This window comes from Amblyraja radiata, chromosome 1 (genome assembly GCF_010909765.2).
Source record: "Amblyraja radiata isolate CabotCenter1 chromosome 1, sAmbRad1.1.pri, whole genome shotgun sequence".
NCBI lineage: Eukaryota > Metazoa > Chordata > Chondrichthyes > Rajiformes > Rajidae > Amblyraja > Amblyraja radiata.
Genome location: NC_045956.1, coordinates 66,014,753 through 66,037,387, shown reverse-complemented (window position 1 = coordinate 66,037,387; position 22,635 = coordinate 66,014,753). Strand labels below are relative to the sequence as shown.

Below are 22,635 nucleotides of genomic sequence, written 5' to 3'. Positions count from 1 at the left end.
CGTTCGTTTTGAATCTGTGGGTTTGTTGGTTGGGGGCTTCTGGACATCTGAATTTCCCTGAGGGGATCAATAAAGTATTTATTATTATTATTACTTAAGCAAAGATGAGATCACAACTAATCGGATTGTAACTTCAATTCTGGATTTATTTTGGCCACTTGGAAATTTGAATTCCAGTGAAAATGTACAAGTCTAAAGGTGGCATGGCACAATTGCTTTAGTAAGGGTGAACTTCTGGTCACAACAGACCCAATTAGATCATTAGGAAGTTTGGTTATGTCAATATTAATGCTGTAAAACAACTGGAAAGAGCATTGATGTTCCAAGGAAAAAAAAGTGCTGGTACTTGTCAAAGGTTGTCCTTTCATCACATGTATACAATATCATAGAGCAGAGTAGCACAGTAAAAATGTCATGTGTCCATTAACCATGACTGAGCTTGGATAGATCTTTGCATGGACTTTGTTTTCAGCATGAAAGTTGTGAGGAACTCCATTCATACATATCGTGCAGAGGATGACCAGCAGCTAGCTGAGATCACTGAATATCTGTAGCCAGCGAGATCTGAAACAGGGCTCTGGACACCGGAGGGGCCTGGACAGTGTTCTAGCAGTGCAAACATTGTGCACCAAAACATTACGAGGATCTTAGAGGTGCCATTTCCAGGGAAGTGGCAGAGGCTCCAAAGGCAGTAATTCTGTGATCCCAGTGCAGTCACTCCACTGATGCATTTCATTGTACCGTTGACCCTGTGTTAACCTACATATGACAAATAAAGCTGAACTGAACTGGTGTCATTGCTAATTCCTGACAGCCATCAACCAACCAATGTATGAAGAAGGGTTTCGGCCCGAAACGTTGCCTATTTCCTTCGCTCCATAGATGCTGCTGCACCCGCTGAGTTTCTCCAGCATTTTTGTGTACCAGCCATCAACCAAGATCGTGTGCATGTCTCATAAGGTCATAAGTGATACGAGTAGAATTAGGCTATTCAGCCCATTAAGTCTACTCTGCCATTCAATCATGGCTTATCAATCTCCCTCCTAATCCCATTTTCCTACCTTCTTCCCATAACTTCTGACACCTGTCCTAATCAAAAATCTATCTATCTCTGCCAAAAATTTCCACTGACGGGCTCCACATCCTTCTGTGGCAAAGAATTCCATAGATTCACCATCCTCTAATTTCTCCTCATCTCCTTCCTAAAAGAACATCCTTTAATTCTAAGATCCCATTGATATCAACGGGTCAATGGTGGAGAGGGTCAAGAGCTTCAAATTCCTGGGCGTGCATATCTCTGAAGATCCTTCCTGGTCCAAGAACACTGATGCAATCATAAAGAAAGCACATCAGCGCCTCTACTTCCTGAGAAGATTACGGAGAATCGGTATGTCAAGGAGGACTCTCTCTAACTTCTACAGGTGCACAGTGGAGAGCATGCTGACTGGTTGCATCATGGCTTGGTTCGGAAACATGAGCGCCCTGGAGCGGAAAAGACTACAAAAAGTGGTAAACACTGCCCAGTCCATCATCGGCTCTGTCCTCCTGTCCATCGAGGGGATCTATCGCAGTCGCTGCCTCAAAAAGGCTGGCAGTATCATCAAGGACACGCACCATCCGGGCCATTCACTCATCTCCCCACTACCTTCAGGTAGATGACGACTGAAAACTGCAACGACCAGGTTCAGGAACAGCTTCTTCCCCACAGCCATCAGGCTATTAAACTCAGCTCGGACAAAACTCCGAACATTAATAGCCAATAATCTGTTTATTTGCATTTTATCAGTTTAATTATTCATGTGTGTATATATTTATGCAATGGTATATGAACACACTGATCTGTTCAGTATTCGTGCCTGCTATGTTCTGGTGTGCTAAAGCAAAGCAAGAATTTCATTGTTCTATTAGGGACACATGACAATAAAACTCTCTTGAGCTATGACCTCTAGTCCTAGACTCTCCCATGAGTGGAAATATCCTCTCCACATCCACCCTATCCAAGCCTTTCACTGTATGTTTCAATGAGGTCCCCCCTCATTCTTCTAAACTCCAGCGAGTACAAGCCCAGTGCCGACAAACGCTCATCATTGGTGAACCTACTCATTCCTGGGATCATTCTTGTAAACCTCCTCTGGACCCTCTCCAGAGCCAGCACATCCTTCCTCAGATGTGGTGCCCAAAATTGCTCACAATATTCTAAATGTGGCGTTACCAGTGCCTTATAGAGCCTCAGCATTACATCCCTGTCGATGTTCCTCTCGGTGGTGGAATAAAAACCTAGAGATGCTTAAGGTCAAACTCCCTGGCTATTTTGTTTCCTTATATTTTCTGAAGACGTAGAAGACTATTTGGCCCATGGAGTCCCTGCTGGCCCTCAGAGTAGTCCCATTCATTTCATTTCCCCTCTTATTTCTAGACAATCTATTCTGTTTCACGTGCCCATCAACTTCTTCCAATCTTTTGATCACCTATGAGCACTACATGTAATTTACAAAAAGCAATTCACCTATCATCAGCCAGCTCATGTTTTCAGATATGGGAGAAAATAGGGCACTGAGGAAAAATATGTCAACTCCACACAGACAACACCAAAGGTCAGGGTGAGGCCTAGTTCCCTGAAGCTGTGAGACAGCAGCAGCACTACCTGCTTCCCCGTGTACAGTATTGAGTCTCCACTACTGAAAGTTAGCAAACTTTTACAAGTGACAATGCAGCCAGTGTGTGATCACTTAGCACCAGGCCAGGGCAAAGCACACAGATTTGGTCATTAAGGAATTGCAGATTTATAAAATTGTTTTTGCTCTGGGATGTTTAGTTTGTGTTGGTTTATGCCCTAGTATTTTTATCTGGCCGGTGCTGCGGATTCGTAAACGTGGCATGATTACACAGTCGGAATTTATGGTGTGTTCATTGGCAGGTCAGGTGGATTACTGGTCATTGTGAATCCATCCACATAAGGCTTGCTTATCTGACCTCCTCACTTCCATCTCTGCTCTCCATTCATTATAGTAAGCTTGTAGAGTTTAGATGAATGCAAGAAATTGAGTCTAATTTGAGTAATGAGCTCTTCCATTCTTTTCAAGTTTGCTGTATCCACTCTGTGCAATAGCAAAGGTTTACTTTTTAACTAGGTGCTCACCTATGCATGAGCTGAATATAATAGTCAGGAACCGGTATCAGTGCATCTCTGAGTTGATGCGCAGTGCCCACAAAGTGGCACAAATACTATTAATTGCATCCGGCACTATCGGAAAGACATTTGACAATAGACAATAGACAATGGGTGCAGGAGTAGGCCATTCGGCCTATTGCTTGTTCCTCCTTCTACCCCTATGCAAGGAAGAATGAGAAGTATTCACTTGTCTTGAAAAATAAAGCATCTTCCACCTCCCATGAGAGAATGCATTGCAAACTGGGGTGTTACAAATATCATCGGCTCCATTTTAAAGAAAGTCTGAAATCCTGTCATTTTTTCAGCTGCTGGCAAACCAGTGTTCGCATGGTGCTCCCATCAACTCCCTCCCGTGACCAATATATCGCAAATTACGTGGCTTCCATGAAACTCAGTAATAAACTATACACTAGTTTGAAAAGTTGAAATAAGACTAAAGTAAGATTAAACGAGAACTTACCAGTTTGAAGTTTGATCTTGATTTTATGAGGAGTTACGATGAGCGATTACGTGAAGAAGGGCCGTCCGTCTGCGTGTGCGTCAATCTTCAAAGCAGCAGTGTTAAATCACAGATAAAAAGACCTGAGAATAGTAAGATTGTGAAGAAACTAGAACTTCCATATGACCTTGATAGTATGAGGGTGGGAGCGGTGGGCACGTAATCGCTCAACGTAACTCCTCATAAAATCAAGATCAAACTTCAAACTGGTAAGTTCTCGTTTAATCTTACTATTTTACTTCGGAGTCACGTGAGTGATTACGTGAAGATTTCAAAGCTCTGTGATTTTACGCCGGTTACGAATCCAGGCGTCACACACTGAATGGATTGACCATGGATGCGTGTAATCATTAAAGCATTCAGACATTACGTAGTTAAGTAAAGAAACTGATGCTTTAAATGAAAGAAAAGTTTAAAAAAAAGTTACCCCTCCCAACCTTGGGGGGGAAACTAAGGGACAGAACTTAAAATGGTACGTGCAAACACCCCCAGTCCGGTTATGGGTTTGTTATAAAACCGGTGGACCGTTATTTCATTCGTCCATCCTGCAGCCACTAGGATGTCGTCAAGGGGCACGTCCATAGCTCTTGCTGCCGACGTAGATGCAGCCCTGGTGGAGTGAGATTTAACCATATAAATGTTTACTCCTGCTACCGCCATTACCTCTTTTGACCATCTGGAGATGGTTTGAGTTGACACCTTTTGGTGTGGGTTTTTTTTTTTTTATGGCTGATGAGGACCGATTGTTCTGAGCCTCTGAGGTTCTCCGTAACTCTCAGATAGTGGTGTTAGTATGTTACCACCCACACAACCGTTGGTCCTCTGGATATGCCAAGAACTGGATCTCCATCCCTGGCATTCCTGGCCTGCTCTGTTTATCAGCTTCCTGATTAGGAATGTTATGCTGTTCATATTGGTGGTCATGTAGTCCAACCGTAGCTTTTGCAGTGTCTGGACTCTTTGTCAGCATACCACCTTCAGGGTTAGTTATAGGCGGTCCCCACTGTCAAAGTAGGGTTTGTACCACGCTCACATCCCATGTGTCAGTGTACCTTGGCCTTGGAGGTCTTAAATTGTAAATTCCCTTCATGAATTTTGTTGTAAAGGGGTGCGTTCCTATCGAACTGTGCCCTGCTTCCGGCATCAGATTGGAGGAGAGTGCGCCTCTGGCACTATAGATGCACTATAACTTAGTTTATAGATATAGTACAGTTGATAGGAACTCCAAGACATCCGTTATCCGAACTGTGTTGTATTTGTTCGGACAGTCCTATGCCTTGAAATGGCCTCCTCAGAATCTGCAGACCAACAAGTTATACGTTCATGTAGTGGATGATTGCTCCCTGTAACTGGGTTCACTAGGAGGTCCCTGCTCTTGCGTACAGCCATTACTGGCTGGACTATAATTCCCAAAATGTTTGGGGACCAGGCTTGAGTAGGCCAATCTGGCACTACCAATATGCCTGTGGCTTAGTCTTGCTTGATTTTTGTCAAGCATCGGTTTGTGAGACAAATTGGCGGAAAGCATACATAAATATTCCTCCCCAATTGAGGGAGAAAGCATCCACTGCCTTGCTCCTGGATCCAGCTCGCAGGAGACATATCTGGGTAACTAATGGTTAGTCTAGATGCAAACGGATCAACATCTGGTATGCCAAATCGTGTAGTTATTTTGTTAAATACTGTCTGATTCAACATCCATTCTGTGTTGTTATTAAACATTCGTGATCCAGCATCTGTCACCGTGTTATATCTACCTCGTAGATTTCCCAAATATTCCTCTCGATACACCAGTGCCAAATGAGGTTCGACAATCTGTCGTAAGATACAGATTTTACACCACCCTTGTTAATGGATATATGCCACCACAGTGGTGTTATCAATCTGAATTTGAACAAGCACCGGTTGCATATCGCTACAGAGAACCTTGAGTCCATATTGTGCCCCCAACAATTCTGGGTAATTGATTCCATGTGTTGGGGAATTACAGACTCCTGCTCATTCCATCTGCCCCCACAGCTTTAGACTGTGTTGGTGTCTCCCCATCCTTAGCCGCTTGCATAGGTCTGAAGAACCCTCGATGGCTTTCGAGCAAAATTTCCCTGAGCTGTCTCCCATTCGTTATCCACCATTGTTATTCAACAATGGCCTCTGCTGGCAATCCATAGTTTGCCAATTCGGCTTGCATGTAATCTGAGTGTTCGTTCCTTTGCTTGCTGTAAGTTCTGGTAATGCAAAGGCCCGTACTGCTGGGAATGCAGCTACTATTTGCCAATTACACTCGCTGTTTGCCTGATAGATGGCTAGAATTTGACTATCAGGTCATTGCAGGCATAATTAATATTGTCGTTTGCCCCTAGGCAAAGTCACCAACATATTTACTGTTTTTGATAGTAAATTCTAGGTAATCAATTACCCTTGTAGGTGTCAATTTTGATTTAACTGGATGGATGAGGTAACCAATTCTTTCAAACAGGGTTTTGGTTTGCTTGACTGATGCTTCTGCCAATTCTTGGTGACTCCAAAATGATAATGTCCTCCAAATATGCCATTACTACGTGGTTTTGAGACCTTTGTAGTCCCAGAATTGGTTTCCGTAGTTTAGTCAATAGTCTAGGAGCTGATGTCAACCCATTTGGCAGAGCCATGCCATCCAGTTAAACTTCAAATATTTCCTGTTCTTAATGAATAGACACCGAATAGTATGCATCTTTGAGGTCAATGCATGCCATGTGACCATTTTATAGGAAGCTCCTATAAAACAGTTGTTAGACCATAACAAAAATTGCTGTTTCTAAAAGTCTGTACTGCACAAATGAGTTAAACCTGGATGAAGTGACATCCTCCATCTGTCACCTGTCCTGGAAGGCAATCCTGCCCAAAATACTGGGCCTGCCTTGAAGACAATTCTCGTCCGAGTTCCAAGTCTGCTTGGAACCTATGTATGTTGTGCAGTAAAAAATAATCACATGCTGTTATCTGTTTTTTAAAACCAGATCTGAAATTCATGTTATTGTCATTTTGAACAAAAACACAAGAGTAAAATTACCAACATGTAACTGGTCCACAATCCCTTGTTTCAGTAAACCCAGACCCACCTACCTCCATGGCTACCGGTGGTCTTGTGGTAAGCCCGAAGGCCCCTGATGCGGGTTCCTTTTCTCTCCTTGATTGGGAGTAGGACTGGTAGGAAGTGTGGATTCCATGTTTCTCCTGACCTCTGCTTGGGTCTTGGTCTGAAAACCTTATCATACTGAGCCTGCCTTGTCGGACAATTCTGGCCATAATTCTGAGTCTGCCTTGAAAGACAACTCTGATCATATTTCCGTGACCAGCTTTCAAGCTACCACCGGCTTCAGTGAACTGCTTACCCCCTATGGAGGTGTGGGGTGTGTTGTCGCCTACTGATGAAGTTTGCTTGTCGTTGGTACCTTGATTGGTCCGACAGCTTTTGCTTCCTTCTTCTGGTCTTACCTGAAGAGAGGATTCGGCGGCTGGTTTCTCCAAAGTCACCCTGATAGCGCTGTTTCCTTGCCGGCATTTGTGCGGATATTCTGCCAACTGCTGTCTCTTGAGGCCATATGCATGTGCTTCAGTATGTTCATACTTTAATTCGAGATCAGTTACCTACTGATCTCGAAACCAAATTTCGTTTGAACGTTATGTGAGGTTCAAATGACAAATGAATGGTATTGTATAGTATTGTAATTCGAGATCAGTTACCTACTGATCACTCACACTCCTTTCCATTGAGAGTGAGATTTGTAGGTAGCCCTGAAAACAGGTGCTGCCGCAGGCCCCTGAGGATAACTGCGCTGACATGGCCCCTCCAGCGGGCCTAAATGAGATTCTTGCTTTGGGTCAGACTGAAACTGACCGTGAATGCTCCTCTCCTCAGAGCAGGAGACATGTTCTAGATCTCTATCCAGGGAAGCACGCAGTGGAACCTGGATGATTGCAGAAGTATTTCTTTTCTTTTGTGCTTATTATTTATTTTATGTAAAGCTTTTTGGTGCAAGTTAACTTAAACAGTGCTATATAAGTAAAAGTTACTTACTTACTTCCTTTCTTCTGCTTGTCCCTGGGAAGGTTCCCCCCCCCTGCTTTTGTACTCTGATTCAGAGTGGTTTCTTCCATATGTACTTCTCCCTCCAATGGGGAAGACATTGGGTTGCCCCATTATGCGAGGCTCCCGATACTGCCTGCTGCTGTAGGCCCGGGCTGACACAGCTCTCTCCTTAGAGCAGGTCATTGTTGGAGCAACTTCTCCAAAAGTTGGTCCTATGTGGGAGAGTCGTCCTCAGACGCTCTCCGTTGAGGGAGGGTATCCCTTTCCCTCCCCTGACTCTTCTGAGTCAACGGGTTGTTTGACTTGCGGGTGGATTTTCCCGTACTGCAGGACCACCAACGGAGCTCTCCTCCTGCAACAAGTCTCCTGCCGTTTCAGCTGCCGGCGCTGTGTCGGGAAACACCGTCGCCCGCTACTGGGAATGCTGCGGTCTTCGTCAGCTGACTTCCCCGCGGACCGTATCCTCGACATCTGGGCCCTGAAACTACAAAAAGTTTCAAGCCCGAAAGAACGCAGGTAAGTGATTCAACTTTCCTCACCAGCCCATCCTAACGGCCTGGGAGGACGCAGTGCCTCTCCAGTCCGTCGCGCGTTGCGTTCAGACGTAATGACGCGCACGCAGACGGACGGCCCTTCTTCACGTAGTCACTCACGTGGCGCCGAAGTAAAATCAATAATACTCCCAGCTACAATGGAGGTGCACTAAATTGTACTGCCAACGAAATTGGTAAATATCTATTACTCCGACAAGAATGCAGCACACAACATTCTCAAGGTACCGAGGAAATACAGGAAGAAAAAGCTTTTCAGGGCACTAAGAGTGATTCACAATTTTATAATTTAAGAATAGATGAATTGATCCTTCACTGAGGTTCAATCCACCTTTAGACATTATTACACACTCCTGGGTCATATTCGTTCTTTCAACACTAGAGGGCAACTGTTCCTAATGTTAACAAAGTGCCGAGAAAGAAAAACAGTAACCAAAAAACAGGAGAGAATGTGCTTTTAACTCTCCAAATGGCTTGGAAACAAATTTAAAATATAAATTAATGTTGCATTAATCAAACATTAGCTCACAGATTGGTAAGCAATGAAACATAGCAGTTTGGATATACAGTTCAATGAGAGTTGCTAAATTTTCTACCTCTGAGATGCTGCATGTAAACATCAATTTCTGTTTTAAAACTTAAAACAAGGTATCTGGAAAATTATTCTAAGTAGTTCTAACTCAAAGAACAGAAAAAGTGGGAAACCTAAGCTTATTAATGCGTATAAGTCCAGCTGGTTTGCATTGATGCAAAATAAAATATTTATGTACTTAGTAAACTTTTACCAAGGTTACTTCCTTTTTCCAATGCGCCAACTATCATTCTTCATTCACAGAATACATACACCATACCAAAACAGTTATGCATTATTGAATCATTTGAAAGGATCATGTCAAGAAAAAGAGACACATTCTCATATCACATCGTGTCATACTATGAAATTTTTCTTGGTGGGTGGACAAATATTTGAAATAATAATTTTGATATACTAAAGCCTTACAAAAAGCAAATGAATTGAATGACCTTCTTATTTGTTTTAGTGATGTTTTGTTTATCTAAGATGGAAAGGGTGATTAGCTTAATATCTCATTGTGAGATATTGCTTCTGATATTGCACATCTCCATCAACTTAAATATTCGATTTTCAGATCTGAAAGTGGAAGAAAGTCTTCCAATACCAAGATGCAACTTCCTACAATTGTGGCATACATTTCATGGAATTTTATATAACCTTGAATACTGGATAAATCACCAATTGTTAAACCTCTATTTCCTTACGAAAATACTTTTTATTCTGATGGGGAGGGATTGAGGATTTACTTCTGCTCTTTCAGAGGCAGCACACTAATAAATTTGGGGATAGTCAAGAGAACACGACCCAATAAACGGTTGATACTCTGCAAGTAGCAATTGATCATGTCTATCATACAGCCCACACAACCACTGTAACAAACAGCAAGGGGTCCATATTCTCAATTTTATACAATAGATAAACTACCATATCATCACTAAACTCCAGTGAAGCCAACTTTAATACAGTTCCGATGCAAGCTAACTCCCCCAGTTTTATATTACACGAAAGCCTGATTTGTTTTGATTTTTTTGCTTTGGATCTATTATATTTGACAAGGTTCTTTAATGGAAGATTTTTTTTCTTTCATCTAAGACCCTTAAATAAATTCAACGTCTGTACCCATGTATCCCTCACCATGATTTGAGATTCTTGATGCTTTGTTAATAAGAATAGTGAAAGAGCCTACTATCGGAAATTGATGATTTTGTGGTTGAATAGTGGTTTATGGGAACAAATTAAAAGGTGACCTCTCCGTGATCACATTTCTTGCAAGTTTTATTTTGTTTGTGCTTACCGAACGGATGGAAGTCATTACTGCCTTGTCATTACTGGCATGTCAGGGAAATTCACTTATCTCTTTTGATATAATTTATGCCATTTGGTATTTAATAGAAAATAAAATGATTGGAAGTACTTTTGCATCAAGAAAGTTCAACTCTGAAGTATATATATATATATATATATATATATATATATGTATATACAGTTGCTTAATACATTTACCTGATTTATTTACCAAGGCCAGGAATGATCCCTTGCATTATCAAAATAAAAGCCTCGAGCTAACAATGGAACATTTCAGAGTTTCCAATATTCAGAATTTCATGAGCCATGATTCAAAGTAAGCATTTCAACATTTTCCTACTTCCTCACTCCATTTACACTGAAGAGCAACTTTAGTACATCTATTGTCAAATTCGGATGGACAGCGATCAAGCTGAGACTCTGATGTACATCTAGAATACTTTGACATTGTTAGCAACTTCAGTGGACTCAGCAGAGTGAGATATAAATAGGAACTGATTGTAACAGGCATGCTGAATGTTGTGACATGTGCTTTGAAGGTAGCTGAGACATTTAGACTCTATGATTTGTAGCACCTTACTCTGATCTAGCCAAACACTACATAACACTACCTGTCAGCACGACTGGCCAAATACTGGACTGTCAGTGCTCTTGGCAATAATGCAGGAAATAATTGTTGAGAGTCTGAGTGTATACTTTTGCAGAAAGCCACCCCATCCTCCATGGGTAGAGGGTTAAATTATTAATGACAAATGATGAATGAGCTGCCATTCCTTTTAAACAATGAGAATGCTCATACTGCTCCAACTAGGTACCAATGACCAAAACATTAAGACGCAAGTTACTTCCTACATTATTCAAACACATCGGACAAAAATGCCACTTGTTAGTGATAACATGTTTGATACTGAACAATGTCACGACAATGTCAGCAGGATGAAAACAACAAAGCAATGTTTTTTCACCTCAAGGGGAAAGAAGATCCTTTAAGAAGTTTGTGTAACATTCAATAAGAGACAGGACAAAAAGTTCCAGGAGATCTTTTAGTTTAATTTTTAATTGTTGAAATGGGTGACACTCAGCATCGAAGCACAAACAGTACTTATATATTTTCAAAGCAAAACCATGTTATTTTAAACACAATGTTGTAAAAACGGCAATGGAAAATATTGGCATCCAGGATTACATAAAGATTGCTTTAGCCATTTTGAAGGTGCTTTCTTAGTTTCTGATTCTCAGTTGGTGGCAGCTGGTTTTCTTGTTGTGTAGCATTCTCTACCAGCTCCCAGGGGAATCACAATCCCTGCCGGTGGTTTAAATTAATCAGTTGTGCAGGTTTTACTCGTGTTGGTGCCGGACTCTGATAAGTGCACTCGGACTCGCCCTTTATGTATTTGTGCAGTCAATAATCTTTAAACAGTCTCTTAGATATGTGGACATTGCTCTGTGACAGCCTGATGACTTTTTTTACGTGCATTTGATCAATAATCTTTTGCTAGGTCTATTGTCACTATGTACCCACATTTCTTAGCTCTCCCAACTTGATGTATATCAAAATATGCAGCTTATCTAACATCAGGAGTATAACATGCCATGGTGCCAGAGTACCCTGTCACTTAAAAAAAGATAACTCTACCCACTCTGAAAATAATTAGTAACGCAAGTTTTATTTTGTTAAGTATATTAGAGAATGTGTCTTAAAATGCACCTGAAACTTCTAGTTAATATGTAAAATATTATCGCTTTACTCCACTCCAGCAAATAAATGATTTAAACAGTCTGGGTTTAACTTACATTATTTTTTGCATTGCCTGCAATCATCATTCCTAAGCTTTAATACAAAAGAGGATTATGAAGCTTTGCATGCTTTCTGTCATTTTCATATTTCGCCCCAAATCCCTCACCTCCACATCTCCACCCACCTAACACTGAATCAACAGGAATTGAATGTAGTCAGAGTACACATCGTGCTGTGACAAGCACTGAGAAGGTTACAGAGTAATGTTTGAAGTATTACTTTGTACAAAAGATGTTTGTTTGTCCAAACTGTGATAACTGATTCCGTGTTGTAAATAATCACTGAGAGAATACCGGTAAAACAAGGGGCTTCCACCATTTCATTCTGAACAGTTAAAATTAAAGCATACTGTGCTCTGTACGAATAATAAGCATGTGGTTATTTTTCAATTTTCTGTATATTGTATTGTTAAACTTTATGCCATTTTAAGGCAGTGAAGAGCAGATCTTCACTTTTGCCAGAATTTAAACAATTATGCCAAATATTACACATGCCTAACATTCTATATTTGAAACTGCAAATTAAAAATTTAATAATAGTATTGGAATATTAAAATCATTTATTTCCCTGTCTATTCTCCCAACTACAGAGCTATAGCTGCATTGTTCTGTTATATATATTTTTAAAAGCAAGCAAGGTACTTACAAAGGAGTTTTATGTAAATAATTCAAAGAAAGCAGGACGTTCATTGCTGAAGCACAGTTGCGCTGTGGGAGAGATTCAGTGCTCTCCTTTGTCAGCCGCTGAGATAAGTAATCAGCAGCAGTTTCCAAGGCATTCAGGAAATACCCCAAAGCATTTAAACCTTACATTTAATAATTTAGCTCACCACATTTCACACCGTAACTGCCACTTTATGCTCTCTGCTCAAACAGCTGCTCATAGAAAGCCCTTAAACATCCCACAACTCCTGTGATTCGACACTTGCTAACTCAGTCACATTCTATACCGTCCCTCTTTAAGACTCACCCAGCCGGAATGATTTAATGTTCTATTCACGATTATGTTCATTGCAATCTCTTCTTTGACACAAGGATTATAGCAGTGCAAATTTTGCAGGAAACCAAGGTCCACTTCATCACGAAAGAACAGCAACTGCAGTGATCTCTCCTTCATCTGAGGCAAGTCTATCGCTGTTACATGGAAGTCAGTAGAAATAGCTGTAAAACAGTGTGATTGACAGAAACAGCCAATTCTCCCAGCTAATCACTATAAAGACCTTCAAGGACTAGGAGCCATTTTGGTGTCATCCAGATAGTGGGTTGTTACACATGAATACATTCTGTTCCGAGCTAATTCAGTGTTCGACTGAATTCCACTCACAGTCAAGTGATTGATTGGAAACTCCCGAAGGATCTTCAGATCTGCCACAATGCACTTGCGCAAGAAAGTGCCATCCTTTCAGGATCAGACTCATGACAGGCATAGGAGTAAAATATCACATGTTACTACAGACGCTGGGAACTGAAGATGTCACAAACAAACCTTTATTTTACCAGGAATAAACCTCACAAGCACTGTTTATGTGCTCTGTTAGATCTGCTGCCAAGTCTTGTGGGAACATAATTATTAAAATACTTCGCAAAGCCAGTGGCTATCTTGTTTTGTGTTCACACAAACAATCGCATACAGATAAATCAAATCTCAGGGTCAGAAGGTTGAGCTCATTTTTCAAGCATTTATGAAAAATTCAAAGTGTTTCTATGGGAAATAAAATTTCCGCCAATTGTTTTGTTATTAATGCAAGTGTGTATGTGAACTGATCTCGTCACTTAGCTATGTGCTTCTTCAGCACATCTGCTATTTCTTATACACCATGTTTTAAATATGATCAGGAAATAGTCATTGATTTTTCTTCAGAACAGAGTAACACAGAACTTTATGAACAAAACAATGTTAAAATGTTCCAACTATCTAAATAAGGATTTAATAGTTTTTCCAACAGCATTGATGCAAATGTGTTAAGTTAAAAAGATACTAAAAATTGCTCGGCACAAATTTATTAGCTTTATTTAAAGTTATGGAAACTAGTGTTTATCCAAAACTTTCAATCTGAATGGAAAACGTATAGTTTGGTTGTGTACTGAAATTATTCTGTGTACGAAGCATAATGATACTCCTGTAAACTTGTCCACCTTGCCGTACCCCCACCCCCACTGAAACACGAGTGAAATACATGCTCTGCCATTGTTATATTCCGGATAGCAGAATGAATAATAACTACACGCAGGTTGCCTGGATCACGAGAGAGAGTTTTATTACCCAACATTCCCTGCTTATATTGAACACCAACTCATTAACATATGCATGAATATGCATGAATACATTACACTGCTCTCCTTTTTTTAAGTATTAAATCTAAGTATTCAGTTATAATTTTGTTGTTGTTGGATGAGTCTTTAAAACAGTATTTATGAAATCTTAAATGATAAACATAATATATTTATTTTACATATCTTCACATTTTTGTTTTACTTATACAGTGAGTTACTTAACTTACAAACCTAATCTGACTACTGGTTTAAGGATCCTGCCTAATCGTCTAACAGTAACAGGTGTAATAGGTTTCGGTGTTGACTCAACTGTTGGCTTGTTTGGTTCTGTTTTCGTACCCTGACTTTGACCAGAGGAATCTGTTTCTTTGTTTGTACTAACTGAACTTTGTGATTCATACACAGTAGTCTCTTCCAACTCACTTTCAGATAAAAACTCAGGGATTAGGACTTCATGCTCAGTTTTTGGTTCATCTTTGGCTGGAATCATTTGATCAACATGAACACTTTTGATCGTACCTCCAACTTCAACTAAGTATCTTTTTTGTTCCACACACTTCCACTATTTCCCAACATCCCATTTTTCTAGACTGGACTTGTTGGGCGGACTGAGAACACGAACCTGCTCATCTGGCTTGAAGTACCTCTCCTTTCTGTGGGAGTCAAAATGGCGTGTTTGACTTAACTGTTTTTGCCAATCTTCACTGTCCGGCCTGCAACTGGTCCAACACGCCGCAGCGAGACTCCTGACGGGCACCCGAAAAAGGGACCACATCACCCCGATCCTGGCCTCTCTCCACTGGCTCCCTGTGCGGTTTCGAATAAATTTCAAGATCCTTCTTTATGTTTACAAAGCCCTTAACGGATTTGCCCCTACCTACAGCAAAAGTCTGCTTACCCACCACACCCCCACCAGGTCCCTCAGATCGGGCCAACTTGGCGTTACTGAACATCCCGCGGTCTAGGCATAAGCTCAGGGGCGACCGCGCCTTTGCGGTTGCAGCTCCTAAACTGTGGAACAGCATCCCTCTTCCCATCAGAACTGCCCCCTCCATCGACTCTTTTAAGTCGAGACTTAAAACTCATCTTTACTCTCAAGCCTTTCTTGACGTCCTCTGAGGGAAGGCTATATGTACGCATTTATGTATTACCAATGTTGTATAACGTTAGTACCTCCACCAATGTAAAGCACTTTGGTCAACGAGAGTTGTTTTTTAAATGTGCTATAGAAATAAAAGTGACTTGACGACTTGACTTGTTCAACTCTCAAAGCCAAATTGGATTGAACTAGACTTAGGCGTATTCTTAGCCTTCTCCTCATCAACAGTTCTGCAGGTGAGTAACCTGTTGTGTGTGTTGTGTGGTTCTGTACTTCAGCAGGAAATTAGCCAAATGATGTTTCATGCTGAGCTTTGAACTACCCTACAAAACCTGTTTCTTGAGAGCATCTTTGACAATTCTAACAGACCTTTCCGCCACCCCGTTGGAGGCTGGATGGTATGGGGGAACAAGTGTGTGTTTTACACCATTCCGCTGCATGAACTCTTTGAACCGTTGTGAACGAAACTGAGGCCCGTTATCAGAAACAAGTTCTTCCGGTAAACCATAGCATGCAAACATTTATCTAAATCATCCACGGGTACACTCAGTAGTAGTGCTTGACCCCATATGCTTAACCTCAATCCATTTGGAATGACTATCAGAAGGTGATCATTACCCTTTTCACAAAAATCTACATGAACTCTCTGAAAAGGTCTGCTTGGCCATGACCAGGGTTGCAGTGGTGATTTTGGTGGTTTACTCCGGCAATTTTGGCAGATGCTTCATTTGCTCACCAGTGACTCTATGTCACTGTCAATACCAGGCCAATACACAAACCTTCTGGCAATTGACTTCATGCTTACTATGCCAGGATGTTCGGCATGAAGTTCATTCATAATTTTGTTTCTCAAAGACTCTGGTACAACCACACTGTAACCCCACTTAATGCATCCCTGCTCACATGATAATTCACGGTGTCAATTATGGAAAAGCTTCAGCTCTGAGTTCAGAACTGAGTTCAATCCACTATTCAATGTTCAATGTCTGTTCATAGACCCACTTCAGCACAGTGCCTTTCTCTGTTTCTGCTGCAATTTCTGTTGCAGTCACCGGAAAGTCTTCATCTACAACTTGCAGTGTGTAGATTGACTTCTCACTTCCCACATCAGAGTTCTCATGGGGCAACCAGGACAACGCATCTGCAACTGCGTTACACTTGGAGCTTTTGTAGTCACACTGGGACAGCAAAATTGCCCACGCTGCATCCTTGATGCCGCCAAGGAAGGTATAGCTGACTTGGGACCAAGTATCACTAGTAGTGGCTTGTGATCAGTCATTAGGGTGAATGGTCAGCCGGGAAGAAACTGTTGGAATTTCTTGATTCCTTTTCTATCTGTGCATAGTTGCGTTCACTCAGTGATTGGGTGCGGGATGCAAAAGCAATAGGCTTTTCCTGTCCGTCATTCATTACGTGGGAGATCACTGCACCTACGCCATAACTTGAAGCATCACAAGCAAGTTTCATCTCGCGTGTCGTATCATAGTTAACAAGAAGTTTGTCACTTGTCAAGTTTTCCTTGCAGATGTCATATGCACATTGCTGTTCCTATCCCCACGTCCATTTCACATCTTTTTGTAGCAGATGATGTGATGGCTTCAATACAGTTGCTAAATCTGGAAGGAATCGTGCATAGAACTGCACCATCCCAAGGTATGATCGTAGCTCTGACACATTGTTGTGTTTTGGAGCATTCACTATTGCTTCAACTTTCGCCTTCACAGGGCGAAGCCCGTTGGCATCTACTTTGAGTCCAAGGTAGACCACCTCTGACTGCGCAAATGCACATTCACTTTGATGCAGTTTGACATTGAGGCAGTTCAATCGTGTGAGAACTTGCTCGAGGATTTCCAGATGTTCTACCATGCCCTCTGTGAATATCAATAGGTCATCCTGGTTGCACACACAGTGCGGAATGCCTTGTAACTGGACATTTTTCGGGGAGGATTTCACACCATAGGGCAGCTTTGTATATGAATAGAAGCCCTTATGTGTGTTGATTGTCAAGTACTGCTGACTTTCCTTGTCGATATTGAGTTGAGCGTAAGCGTGAGACAAATCCAGTTTAGTGAAGACTCTTGCTCTACTAAGTTCTGGGTACAGATCTTGCGAGGTTGGTAACGGATATTGTTCGTCATCAATGGCTTGGTTGATTGCGACTTTGTAGTCACCACATAGTCGAACAGTTTTGTCGGCCTTGGGTACAGCCGCAATTGGCATTACCCAGTTACTCTGGTCTGTCTTCAAGAGCATTCCGCTCTAACCTGTCGAGTTCTTCCTCAACTTGTTGCTTTAGTGCATATGGTACAGGTCTTGGTCGACAATACACAGGCCTCACATCTTTCTTAAGTCGAATGTGTGCAGAGTACCCTGTTATTCCCGTGTAACTGTCGGCAAATATTTCTGCATGTTCGCTTATGACCTTTTCAAGATGTGATTTGGACAAATCGATGCTGAAAATGTTCTTCCAGTCTAACTATTCTACTCAGCCAATCCTTTCCAAGGAGGGTTGGTTTATTTCTGTAGCTGGCCACTATGATGGTCAGTGTTACTGATTGACCATTATGCTGAACTTTACAGTTCATTTGTCCACATGTCTCCAAAACTTCGCCCGAGGTGGTTCTCAGCTTGACCTTACTCTCAAACAATGGTATATGTGGGAACTTTGTTTCGTACAGGTCTTTGCTCATGACCGTACAATCTGCTGCCGTGTCAATACACATATCAATTAACTGTTCATTAATCAATAGTTTAGTTCAAAAGTCCTTGCCTAGGCTGGTTGTAGGCTTATCAATGGTGGTTGTTTAAATGGTGTACAACCCAAATTCATTTCCATCTGGGTTCATCTCCAAGTTATGAACTCCTTTCTGGTGTTGTCGCTTGTTTCCCACAGATTGTTGGTTTCCTGTTTTAAGCTTGGCCCGACATGCTGAGGTGATATGGCTTTTCTCTAGCACTTGGCCATTTTGAACTGACAACATTGGGATGAGTGATTACTGTTGCAACGATAACAACTGGCTGAACTCGGCTCCCTCCATACTTTGGTTTTGGTTTAGCGCCTCTAGGTTTGGCCATAGGCACTGCCTTGTGACTGTAAACGGCCACTGCAGTCCGTGGTGGATGGAACTCACAAGCATTCTTTGATGCCATATCCATTGTTGTAGCAATCTTGCATGCTTTCTCGAATGTAAGATCTGGAGTGTTCATGAGTTTGGACTGAATTTGTTCATCCACTAGACCACAAACAAATTTGTTGTGTAGAGCGTCCGAGATAGGATCCAAAGTTACAATGCACAGTTAACTTTTTCAAGGCAACAATGTGCTCATTGATTGTCTCATTCTGCTTCTGGCTTCTAATGCCAAATTTAGCTTTCTGCAATTTTCAGAGGCTTTCGGTTGAAGTGCTCCTCCAACTTCTTCATAATGTCATTGAATGGCACGTCTTTTGCCTAGATGGGCGCAAGGAGATTCACGAGTGTGCCGTACACTTCAGGACTGATCTCCGTGAGCAGAATCGCTTTCATGCATTCGCAAACGGCCTTATCTCCAGACTGATGGGCGCAACTTATTTGTTTCAGTCACTATCTCTCCTTCACCACTATTCTCCATTATGTTGTTGCCGTGAAAAACATGTTCGCTCTCTCCATATACGGGCTGAACGACTCTCTACTCTTGTCAAAAGTGCCAAGGTTTCCGATGTACCCCATAGACGCTGCCATCGTGTCGTTCTCATTTTTTTTAAAGTCCGTTCAAAACTCCGATTTCCTGTCTGTTCTGGTGTAACAATTCACCTAAAACTTAGCTGTACAAAGGCTATTCAGCTTAAGGAACTTGACAAAAAAAACTCAGTTATACAATCCCAAGGACGACATCTCGCCACGTAGACACAACATAGAGATAGCCTGACATACTTCTTGCCAATTTGTACAGCTGCTGTTTTAAACTACAGTACCCCTGCATAGAAGGATCTGCGGCCTATCGCGTCCAGCTCGCAAGCAACAGCGACACAACTCCGTATTCACTGTTTAAAATGTTAAACAATACTGCATGTTGCAAAACAGTCCTGCACTGTATTTAAAGGATGAGTTCACAAACTCTATCCCATCCTCGTCGTCAATTTTGTTATATTTCGGACGCCAGAATGAATAACAACTTACACTCTGGTTGCCTAGATCACGAGAGAGAGTTTTATTACCCAACATTCCCTGCTTATATTGAACACCAACTCATTAACATATACATGAATATGTTTGAATACATTACAGCCATCATTATATTTTTCAGAAAGCAAATTAAATGGGAATTCTGAGTAAAACACAAAGTGCTAGAGTATATCAGCGGGTCAGGCAGCATCTCCAGAAGACATGGACAGGTGACGTTTCGGGTCGGTACTCTTCTCCAGACTGATTTTAGTCAGGGGAAAGGGGGGGAAGTGGGGAGGGGAGAGGGTGGTGATAAACCTGGCAAACAGAGGTTCAGTTGGGATAAGCCTGGCAATTTTTACAAGCATACAGGCGAGGGGGTGGGGTGCTTGACTGGCAGATGGATGGGCAAAGTCTAAAGATGAAAAGGAGACAAAAGGGTGTTAGGTAAAGAGAGATTAGGAGTGGTTAAAGCAAAGGGTTTTAAAGGTGGCAGTGGATGTTGGGGGTGGGGGGGGGGGGGGTTGCTGTTAGGGGAAGAAAAGCAGAGCAAGGTAGTGAGGAAATGGGTGCACACTTGGATGATGGAGGAAAGAGACGGGGGTGGGGGGAAGAAAGGGGTGTCTCTAGGTATGAACTGGAATGTCAGTTGTCAGCTGACAGCAACAAAGCAGGAGCAGCTCCAAGGCGGTTATCTGATAAACTTTAAAACATAACAAAAATGAAAGTGCGAAACCCATTTACAACTCAATCCATGCTGACTGTTTGCAACATCAAAATTAACAATAAAATGATCACATGACTACATATTCTGCCTGTCACCATTTAAGTAGTGTAGAGAAAGCAGGGACTGCAGAGGGACTTGGAATGGTTGGGAGAATGGGCAAAGAAGTGACAGATGTAATACAGCTTAGCAACGTGCGGAGCCATGCATTTTGCTAGTAGGAATAAAGGCATAGACTATTTTCTAAGTAGGGAGAACATTTGGAATTCAGACTCAGGAGTGCTGATTTCCAAAACAATTAATTTGCAAGTCTAATCGAGAGTAAAGAAGGCAAATGCAATTCTAGGCAAAAGTTATAGAAGTGTCTAAATGCACACCTCCAGTTTCTTCCCAGCTGTTATCAAGCAACTGAATCATCCTAATACTTCCAGAGAGCAATGCAGAACTACTATCTACCTGGTGACCCTTGAACTATCCTTGATCGGACTTTGCTGGAGTTTAGAGGGATGAGGGAAGACTTCATTGATACTTACCGAATAGTGGAATTAATTGCCACAGAAGGCCATGGAGGCCAAGTCAATTGATATTTTTAACACGGAGATTGACAGATTCCTGATTATCACGGGTTTCAAAGGTTATGGGGAGAAGGCAGGAGAATGGGGTTGAGAGGGAAGGATTGATCAGCCATGGTTGAATGGCGGAGTAGAACTGATGGGTCAAATTTCCTAATTCTGCTCCTATAACCTATGAACACGAAATTAAAGTAACTTTTGGCTCCATCAACCAAGTTTTCAAATTCAGTTTTAATCTGACTGAATTAATTGGGAAATATCAGAATGTTACTTTTTTTGTCAAAACAAAACAAAGCTTTGAAACCTGTAATCTGGCCACAATCAAGAGTGATTTATTTCTCAATTATTAAAATATTTAATAGCGTTTACAAAAGTACATGAGATTACTTCATGGAATTTTATGACAATATTACATAATTTTCCATGATAAAAATAACTCAGCTATTCACATAAATAAAATGTTGTCCCTTTGTGAAAGATTCCACAAGATTAGAACTAACCTGACAGCAAAAATGAATGTCAGTACATCAGTATCACACTCTGTAACGATTACATACATTTGTGACAAGATTCCTCTCCACATCGTCAAAATTCAGCAACTGAATGAGGAATGAATGGACCAATGGTTGTTTTGTCATAGGTCTTATGACATGTGTAAATCTATGTCAGACTATTTATGAAGTCGTTGAAAGAGCAAAGTTTTAGCACTGACCTTTATCGGTGCAATATTTGCCTCCAGTATACTGTACATACTGGTAAGAGTGTGACAGACCACAAAGTAACTGAAACACTGAAACAGCAATAAAAAAAGTTAATATTATGTGGCAGTCTACATTTTGTAATCAGAATTCTGATGTTTACTTGTGATGAACGGCTGACACAACCTTCGGTGCTAATGTGTAAGAAGGAACTGCAGATGCTGATTAAAACCGAAGATAGACACAAAAAGCTGGAGTAACTCAGTGGGACAAGCAGCGTCTCCGGAGAGAAGGAATGGGTTACGTTTTGGGTCGAGATTTCTTGTCCTATCTAATCTTGTCCTAATTATCAACACTTGTGCCCCTCAAGGATATGTTCTCAGCCCCTTCCTATATTCCTTTTCACTCATGATTATTCCAACTGCTAACATCTGCTCTGTCTTCAATCCAATTTAAACACTTTAGCATTTTGATGCCATAGTCTTGAAGGGATAGTATCTTAATACTGACCTAATTATAAACACTCGTGCCCCTCTTATTCCTTTTGCACTCATGATTATGTGACTAAATTCTGCTCTAACTCCATTTACAAATTTCCAGTTGGCACCAATGAATTGGATCGGATCTCCAATGAAGATGACAGAGTACAGAAAGGAGATAGGGAGCTTAATAACATGGTGTCAAGGCAACATCCTTTCCCTCAATATCAGCAAAGCAAAGGAACTATGTAGTTATTGACTTCAGGAAACGTGGTGGTGTACACAACCCAGTTAGCTTCAATTGTGCAGTCAGTCAAGAGCTTCGAGTTCCTTTCAAATATCACCAACAATTATTCCTGGACCAACCACGTTGAAGCTATGGCCAAGAAAGCACACCAACAACTCTACTTCCTCAGAAGACCAAGGGTGTTCAGCATGTCTCCAATGACTGTTACCAACTTCTACAGATGTACCGAAGAAAGCATCCTATTAGAAACATAGAAAATAGGTGCTGGAGGAGGCCATTCAGACCTTCGAGCCAGCACCGCCATTTATTGTGATCATGGCTGATCATCTACAATCAGTAGCCCGTGCCTGCCTTCTCCCCATACCCTTTCATTCCGCTAGTTCCAAGAGCTCTATCTAACTCTCTTTTAAATTCATCCAGTGAATTGGCATCC

At 41.5% G+C, this 22,635-nt stretch overlaps 1 protein-coding gene across 4 annotated transcripts in view; it reads right to left on the bottom strand.

Annotated features, from left to right (window-relative positions):
- Positions 1 to 22,635, bottom strand: part of ndst3 (N-deacetylase and N-sulfotransferase 3) — an 873,812-nt gene that overhangs the window by 282,504 nt on the left and 568,673 nt on the right. Inside the window, exon 1 of one of the 4 annotated variants that reach the window (XM_033023463.1) lies at positions 12,938 to 13,378. The exons of 1 other annotated variant lie outside the window; for it this stretch is intronic. The gene's annotated coding sequence lies outside the window, so the exon portion shown is untranslated. Of the gene's footprint in view, positions 1 to 12,613; positions 12,918 to 12,937; positions 13,379 to 22,635 lie in introns of those variants that run through there. 2 more of the 4 variants (XM_033023460.1, XM_033023462.1) reach the window with 2 other exon arrangements.